This window comes from Salminus brasiliensis, chromosome 5 (genome assembly GCF_030463535.1).
Source record: "Salminus brasiliensis chromosome 5, fSalBra1.hap2, whole genome shotgun sequence".
Classification (NCBI taxonomy): domain Eukaryota; kingdom Metazoa; phylum Chordata; class Actinopteri; order Characiformes; family Bryconidae; genus Salminus; species Salminus brasiliensis.
The window spans coordinates 3445169-3454047 of NC_132882.1; positions in this window are offsets into that span (position 1 = coordinate 3445169).

Consider the following 8879-nt stretch of genomic DNA (forward strand, 5'->3'; position numbering starts at 1 on the left):
CTGCTGCTCTTTATCAAGCGTAGGGAGGTCATGTGAGTTCAAATCCCAGCAAGAGCTCAGCGCTCCATTGTTAAAAGAAGCCTCCCAGTCTGGGGGCATCTTGTGATGTGGGGGGGGGTGGTCACATCTAACCTGCAGATGTGAATAGATAGAGGGGGAGGAGCTAAAGACTAAGCATCTTACACAGTGTTAGTCAGTGTTTACTGATGTTTTTGAGGCTGTTGTATGGAGTTTTTGACTAAACTAAGTTGAGTTAACTTAAAAAATGCTCTGAGGTCACCTGCTGAGGAGCTTTCCGCATCATATCTTTAATATTTGTTTATGAAATAAACCTATAATTAATTTGCAGGGTGGCCAAATAGGCCTATAGGCATTTTGGGATGGTCATAAATGAGTAGTGCCTCAGTGGTGGCTCAGTGGTTAGAGTGCTGGGTTCTTAAACACAGGGTTGTGAGGTCAATACCCAAAGCTTTTATCATCACAATATTATTTAACGAGTGTGTAGATACAGTTTAGGCGAGGGGGGCACCCAAGTCCACTTTTAGCGTTACTGTGACTACATCTCAAATATAGCCAGTGCGACCAGTATGAGTAGCTTGACCAAACTATGTCAACCAGTAAAACCAACAGCTTAACTGGTTAACCTGCTTAACTAGCTGGCTTACCAGACTAGAGACTGTGTTTTCGATTGGATGAGAAGCTTTTCAACCACCTTGACCATCAAAGACCAGCTTAGACCTTTCGGAAGCAGCAACCAGCAGAAGCAGGGAGCTCCTTAATCATGTAAAATAACCGTCTCTGGTTACGTTATAATCACTGAAGTGTACAGTATTTGTGCTGGAATGTAATTTCCATGATAACAGACATCACCTTAAACAGCATTCTGAGCCTCTTCCTCGCTCTTAACTTTATACCAAGCAGTTTCTCATTTTTGCGTTTTCTCTCGGATCACTGAGAGCAAATTCCCCCTAAGCAAACAGACGGCACCTCACCCACCACGCCCTGAGCCGGGCGCACACAGAGGAGCCTCTGTGCGCAGGAAGTGGACGCTTTGCTTACTTTGCTTAACACACACACACACACACATAGCCCCGATCTGAGCTCCACCAGATCTGAAATTTCTCCTCTGTAACACCAGGACAACGGGGCAGATTGGCACCTTTTCACCAATCTGTGTGGCTAATTTAGCTAACAGGCAATGGGGACCTATCTACACCAATTAGCATGGTACTCTCCTCGAACCGTGCTACATCACTCAATGATCTCTAGCAGACTTGACTATCAGATCAGAATCAGAATTATTGGCCAAGTATGTTCACACACACGGCTGTTAGCGTCTCTCTAGTGTTAACAATGTACAGCTACTCTACATATAATTTACAGACAATACACAATACACAGAGACCAGTAGTATGCACGGTGTAGACATGTGTGAGATGAGTAATGGTGCAGTAATGCATTAACTGTAGGATAAGAGTGGTAATAAGTGTTTATCAGTAATATATACGGCCTATGATCAGCTGTTGAGGTTGGTGATGGCCTGAGGGTAAAAACTGTTCTTGTGCCTGACAGTCTTAGTGGATGTCATGATCAAGGGCTAAAGTGAGTCAGAATTGTTAAATCAATGTTTTTAATAGTGTCAACCCAGGTCCAGACAAATGAGACCACCATACAACCCTTATAAAGGAGGCTTATGACTGGTTAATGGTTATTAATTAGGTCGTAAACACCTTATAATCATTGGTGAGCAGTGCTAACACATAAGCAAGAAGGACAACAGTGAGCTCACAGTCCTCTAAGCTCAGCTGTTGCTGGTTGCTGATCTTACTGTAAGTTCTCTATCAGACAGTATCAGATCTGGTAACACTCGTTATCTATATCAGACAGTGTCAAATCTGGTAACACTCATTATCTATATCAGACAATGTCAGATCTGGTAACACTCGTTATCTATATCAGACAGTGTCAGATCTGGTAACACTCATTATCTATATCAGACAGTATCAGATCTGGTAACACTCATTATCTATATCAGACAGTATCAGATCTGGTAACACTCGTTATCTATATCAGACAGTGTCAGATCTGGTAACACTCATTATCTATATCAGACAGTGTCAGATCTGGTAACACTCATTATCTATATCAGACAGTATCAGATCTGGTAACACTCATTATCTATATCAGACAGTATCAGATCTGGTAACACTCATTATCTATATCAGACAGTGTCAGATCTGGTAACACTCATTATCTATATCAGACAGTATCAGATCTGGTAACACTCGTTATCTATATCAGACAGTGTCGGATCTGGTAACACTCGTTATCTATATCAGACAGTGTCAGATCTGGTAACACTCGTTATCTATATCAGACAGTATCAGATCTGGTAACACTCATTATCTATATCAGACAGTATCAGATCTGGTAACACTCATTATCTATATCAGACAGTGTCAGATCTGGTAACACTCATTATCTATATCAGACAGTATCAGATCTGGTAACACTCGTTATCTATATCAGACAGTGTCAGATCTGGTAACACTCGTTATCTATATCAGACAGTGTCAGATCTGGTAACACTCATTATCTATATCAGACAGTGTCAGATCTGGTAACACTCATTATCTATATCAGACAGTATCAGATCTGGTAACACTCATTATCTATATCAGACAGTATCAGATCTGGTAACACTCGTTATCTATATCAGACAGTGTCAGATCTGGTAACACTCATTATCTATATCAGACAGTGTCAGATCTGGTAACACTCGTTATCTATATCAGACAGTGTCAGATCTGGTAATAGCTCCTTAATAAAGGTTGACTTTTTATGCTTCACAAAAATACCATTGTTGGTGTTTAGTTAGTAACTTGTTAATAAATGTTGACATGACAATAAGACCATTTTGTGTTTATAAGTGTTAATAACTCATTAATAAATGCTGTGTTTTACAATTACACCTCTATTGGTGTGTATAAGCGTTAATTATGTGTTTTACACTTTACAATAAGAATTCTTTTGGAGTTTACAGGTGTTAATAATTTATTAACAAATGTTTACATGTGCTATGTTTTACAATAAGACTTTTGGTGTTCATAAGTGTTAATAAATGTTGTGTTTAAAGTTTACAATAACACCTCTTTTAGTGTTTAAACGTGCTAATAACTAATTAATAAATGACATGTTGAGTCATATAAAGTGTTAATAACTTAAAATGACTTAAAAATGTTGATGTGTTGTTTGCTTTACAAAAAGACCCTTTTGGTGTTTATAAGTGTTAATACTTCATTAATAAATGTTGTGTTTTACAGTTTACAATAACACCTTTTTTGGTGTTTATAAAGTATTAGTATCTAATTTATATATGACGTTTTTTACACTTCGCAATAAGAAACCTTTTGGAGTTTAAAGTGTTAATAAATCATTAATAAATGTTGATGTGTTGTTTGCTTTGCAGAAAGATCCTTTTGGCGTTTATTAGTGTTAATAATTTGTTAACAAATGTTTACATGTGCAATGCTTTACAATAAGACCCTTTGGTGTTTATAAGTGTCAAGAACTCAGTAATAAATGTTGATGTGTTTTTCACTTTACATTAAGAGCTTTTTGTGTTTATAAGTGTTAATAACATGTTTTTTTAACAGAAAGAACCCTTTTGATGTTTATAAGTGTTAATAACTCATTAATAAATGACATGTTTTTACATCTTTTTGGAGTTTATGAGTGTTAATAACTCCTTAATAAATATTCATGTTTTTATGCTACAATAAACCTCTTTTGGGTGTGTATATGTGCTAATTACTACACTGATTGAAATGGCAATACACTATAAATTGACATAGACCATCTGAGATGAAAACCGGTGAAAAAGAATAGGTCAGATCCTGATTGATTGGTGTTAAAAAGTTATTAACCAGAAACATCTGAGCTTTAACAGTATGGAGGAATGTGACGCACTGCTTGGAAAGCAACATATTACTGTTGCCCTTTTATATTATGCTAAAATGATTAATTAACTGATTAATAATTAAATTCAGGTATTTATTACCTTGTTAATAACCATGAATAACACATCTGAAGCATTCCTAAGCCCTTTAAAATACTTAGTCATAATCATAAAGTGATACCCTGTGCCTGTAACTGGGTTCATATTATTAAAAGGTCGAATACATTTTGTCAAGATGTGCTATAACTGCTTATTAATGATGTATAAGATCATTCATAAGCTTCCTTTTTTAAAATGGAGCCAGCAAATGACCCAGTGAGCATATGGCTTGCCTTATGATGCTTTCCAGTGTGGGCATCTGTTAGCTGATCTAACAGCTTTCTCCTCACAGGACTGAGATTTGGGAGAGCTAGACCCACATGTGAGCCCAGTGGGTTAGCACAATGGCCTTGCTGAACTGGAGCTGGGAAACAGTGATGCAGCTCAGACAAGCTTCCTGCCGGTCAGTTGTGTAGGTGGACATATGTTGGGGAAAAAAGAGGCTGCGGTAGGATGGGTGGATTCGAATTCCTTCTGGATGAGCTCCTGACGTACTGTATATAGACCTGCAAAATTATACACTGACTGTGCGCTTTATTAGAAACCACCACACCGCTTGGGAGACAGTAGCCAGGGGTGGAGAACCCAGTCCAGCACCGTTCGCTGATTTCCTTGCTCCTTAACACACCAACTATACCTGGCAATTAATGGGTAAGCTGAATCAGGTGTGTTTGACCATGACAAGCTCCAAAAAAGAGGTCCCCACCCTGCTGTAGTCCATCTGTTGATGCAATGTTTGTGTTAGTCATCCTCTAGACCTTCATCAGGGGTCAGTTTCGGACCACAGAGCCGCTCTTGTCTGGATATCTTTGGCTGGTGGACCCACTCTGAACCTAGCAGTGACATTGATGTGTGTAAAAACCCCAGCGGCACCACCAGCACCACACATACTACCATAACCATTAACATGTCCTGGAGTGTATGGCTAAAACACAAGCAAGTATAAATACACTATATGGACAAAAGTATTGGGACATCTGTTCATCAGTTGTTTCTTATGAAATTAAGGGTTTTAAAAGAGCTGCACATCTGTGTCAGAAATGGGTACAGTGTAAAGTAGCTAAATGCATTCATTATGTTGTGTGTCCACAAACATTTGGACATATAGGGCATATTGTTGTTGTCATGGAAAATTGTCTCTCAATTTTTGCAGTTTTTTACTTTTGGACATAATGAGACTCTGTTTATTATATTATAGTTCTGTTTTTTACATGATAAATGGACCAATAGAAATGTTCCAAACTGACAAGGCTTTATTCCATCTCTGGTAAATTTACTGTATTAGAAATATGAGGTTTTTACATGATAGCAACATTATGAAATTGAATCTTGAGTTTGTAACTTTCAGGTTGCTCCCATGTCTGTGTTACCTTCTGGCTCTCTCCTTTAGTTGGGCTGTGATAGTCAGATCTTCACATTCTCCATAAATCTGAACAGACCTAATTCTACCTCTCTACTTTTTCCTGAGTTAACGACTAACCTGGCCTGTCAGGCCTGTCTGGCCTGACACCGACATTGGCTCTCCTGCTACCTTTTAAGGTTAAGGTGCAAGTATTTGGAGGGGTAAAGCAGCTTGCCAAGCCTGGGTATTGAACCCACAACCCTGTCATCAATAGCCCAGAGCTCTAACCACTGAGCTGACCTGTTTCCACCATTAATCTTCATTACTTTTATTATTGATATCATCACTACTTTGATGATATTAGTTATATTTTATTGATTATATCAGCAGAACTGAGCAGAAGAACAGTTTGATGTGGTGGTATGATGATGTTTTAATAATGCTGTCAAGCAATTAAAAAATATAAAACCTCTCTCACTATATAGAGAGAGTTCTATTATTAATTATGCACATAATCACATTAATTAACATTTGATTGAAATGAACTTTTTTTCAAGTTAATTAACTCGATTAATGAAATAAATGAAATGAAATAAATAAAAAGAAGTGGAGACATGGAGCTTTAAGTCAGTGCCAGTTATTCACTCATTGGTTTACTCACCTGCTAATGTTCATTTCAATCAAATGTACATTAGCAGATGAGTAAACCAATGAGTGAATAACTGGTACTGACTTAAAGCTCCACTTTATTCATTTATTTATATCTGTAAAACCTCTGCTAGCCCTCGACCCTCTACCACCGAGACTGCTCTACAGTCCTTAGCTATCCATTTTGCAATTGAGTAAGTCAAGTAAGTCAGTCACTGGTAGACCTGCTTAGTGTGTATTTGAAGGCCTGATCTAGAATGGCTTGATGGGGTTGGCTGCTAGCTCTAGCATCAGGCACTGTGAGAGGGGTTGGACCTCCGTGTTCGTGGATAAATGCTTTGCGCTGAGGGGATCTCTCAGGCTTGAAGTTCTCCTTGTTTCAGAACCTGCAGAGCACAGTGCTTCTATTCACGTTTCCGTCGGGGGATTTTCTTGATAAATGGTAAATGCGCCGTTTAGGAGGCCGAGTCGTTCGGTTTCGCTTATCATGTTACAGTGACCGAAGGACAGTGATAATGTTACTTTTTCTGTGATTAATTCATCTGAATTAACACGCTAATTTGACAGCCCTACTTTTTTGTTAATAATTTAGCCAGAACCAGACCAGAGGAGGGTGGGTCTGCCTTGATGATTTTTAGTCTTTTTACCGGATTCCTGTAAAGTGGCTTTTCGTAAATGTCAGTTGTAAACAGCATTTATTGAATAAATTTGAATGTATCGATCTTAAAAAGCTGATTGGATATAAAGGCTGTCATTTATGATGTCACATAGGTGCCCTCCAGGGGTCTGGAGCTGTGGTTCAACCCTCTTTCTGGTCACTGCTGGTGTGGGTGCTCTGGTTTCCCAACGTGGTACACAGGGTAGGTGCCTTGGCTATGCTGACTTGAGCCTAGGATTGGTGCCCTATCCAGGGGGTATCCCTGCCCTGTGCCCGATCATTCTAGGTACCCCAAGACTCTGACCAGGAAGAAGCAGATGACCAGGTACCGTTAATGTCCTCTGTGCTGTGTAAGGTCTTAAATAAATGGCCCATGGGGGGAACAATAGAGTCAATTTTGTTTATTTAGTGTTTCTTGTTCTCCAGCTACTCAAGAAGGCCACTGGAGCTCCTGAGGAAATGCAAATACATCACAGTGAGCCCCCACCAGATGGGGATCGATGGGTGGTCCCCTTTTGTTTTCCGAGGATGTCCCTTAAATAAACACTCGAGGATCAGTGAAATGGCACTACGGAACGGGCCTCCTTCTGCAAAGCAAAATCTAAAGAAAAAAGCATTTCCATCTTTATTCAATCCATAATTTTATATTTTTCTTTACATATGCTTTCATATGATTTCAAGAAAAATAATCCTGGATTATCCTAGAAAGACAAATATCGAAAATCCTGGAAAGACAAATAACGAAAATCCTGGAATGATGGAATCCCTAGGTATGGGATAACTGTAGGAGAGTGCAGGGGATGGCCGGGAAAAGGTCCAGTGAATATTTAATTCTTGCTTCATTACTGCAGTAGCCAATAGTTACCGTTCAGTGTCCAGTCGATGAGCAGAAGGCAGTAAACATGTTCAGGTGTTTGTGTTTAGCTACAGCATTGAGAGCTGCAGTGTTGTTCTAGAGAGTCTGAGATGTTTAGTTGTCAGTGGCTCAGCAAACACGATGGAGGCTAACTGACATTCCTCTACCTGTTGCTTAGTAACAAGAACGTCGCAAAGCACTTATGGTATACCTCCAGCCGATCTGCCCGGATCGCATGAAGATAGTAGAGTGGTGTTGGCCCATTAACAGCAAAACTGGAAATTAGCAATAATTAGCAAATTATTATTATTATTATTATTATTATTATCTTATTTGTTTGTAATATTTATCTTAGTTTCTCTGCAAAATCAGAAAGACTAGCTGGTGTTCAGACGTGACATACGCATGACAATTATCTGGGTGGTCTGAAGGTGGCCCAGCAGTGGCAGATACAGTTGATCACCTAGGACATGGTTGGTGTCTGATCTGTGCTGCTGTAGTTTACAACAGAAGATGCTAAGCTAATCATGCTAAGAAACACTGGACTTAGACAAGACAAATAATAAAAAATCCTGGAAAGACAAATAACCAAAATCCTGGAAAGAAAAATAATCAAAATACTGGAATGATGGGATAACTGTAGGAGAGTGCAGGGGATGGCCGGGAAAAGGTCCAGTGAATATTTAATTCTTGCTTCATTACTGCAGTAACCAGTAGTTACAGGTACAGTTTCAGTGTCCATTCGATGAGCAGAAGGCAGTAAACATGTTCAGGTGTTGGTGTTTAGCTACATCATTGAGAGCTGCAGTGTTGTTCCAGAGAACAGATCACCTAGGACATGTTTGGTGTCTGTTCTGTGCTGCTGTAGTTTACAACAGAGGATGCTAGGCTAACGATGCTAAGAAACACTGGACTTAGACTATCACCAATCACGTTGCCGTAAAACACATGCCAAAACACCTTTCTCAACCCATCAATGTTGCCTCAAAACAGCCTGCAGATGTTCCTCAGCAGAGGGAAATACATTTAAGGCCAAATCATCTTAAAACTACTGTAAAAATGTCAGATTCTTGATTTTGAAATTTCTTGAAATTGCATCCTTCAGTTTAACTGGTTTGAATCCATTTAAATAGAATTCAGGATTTTATGTAGATTTTATATTTTGGTTCAACTTTGGTTCAATTTCTGACTTCCAGCCTAGACTCTAAGCTATATGCTAATAAACCAACCAATGCAGCATTCGTGTGAGTTTGACTCTTCCAACAAAGCAGAATCTAAAGAAAAGAGCATTTCCATCTTTATTCAACCCATAATTCCA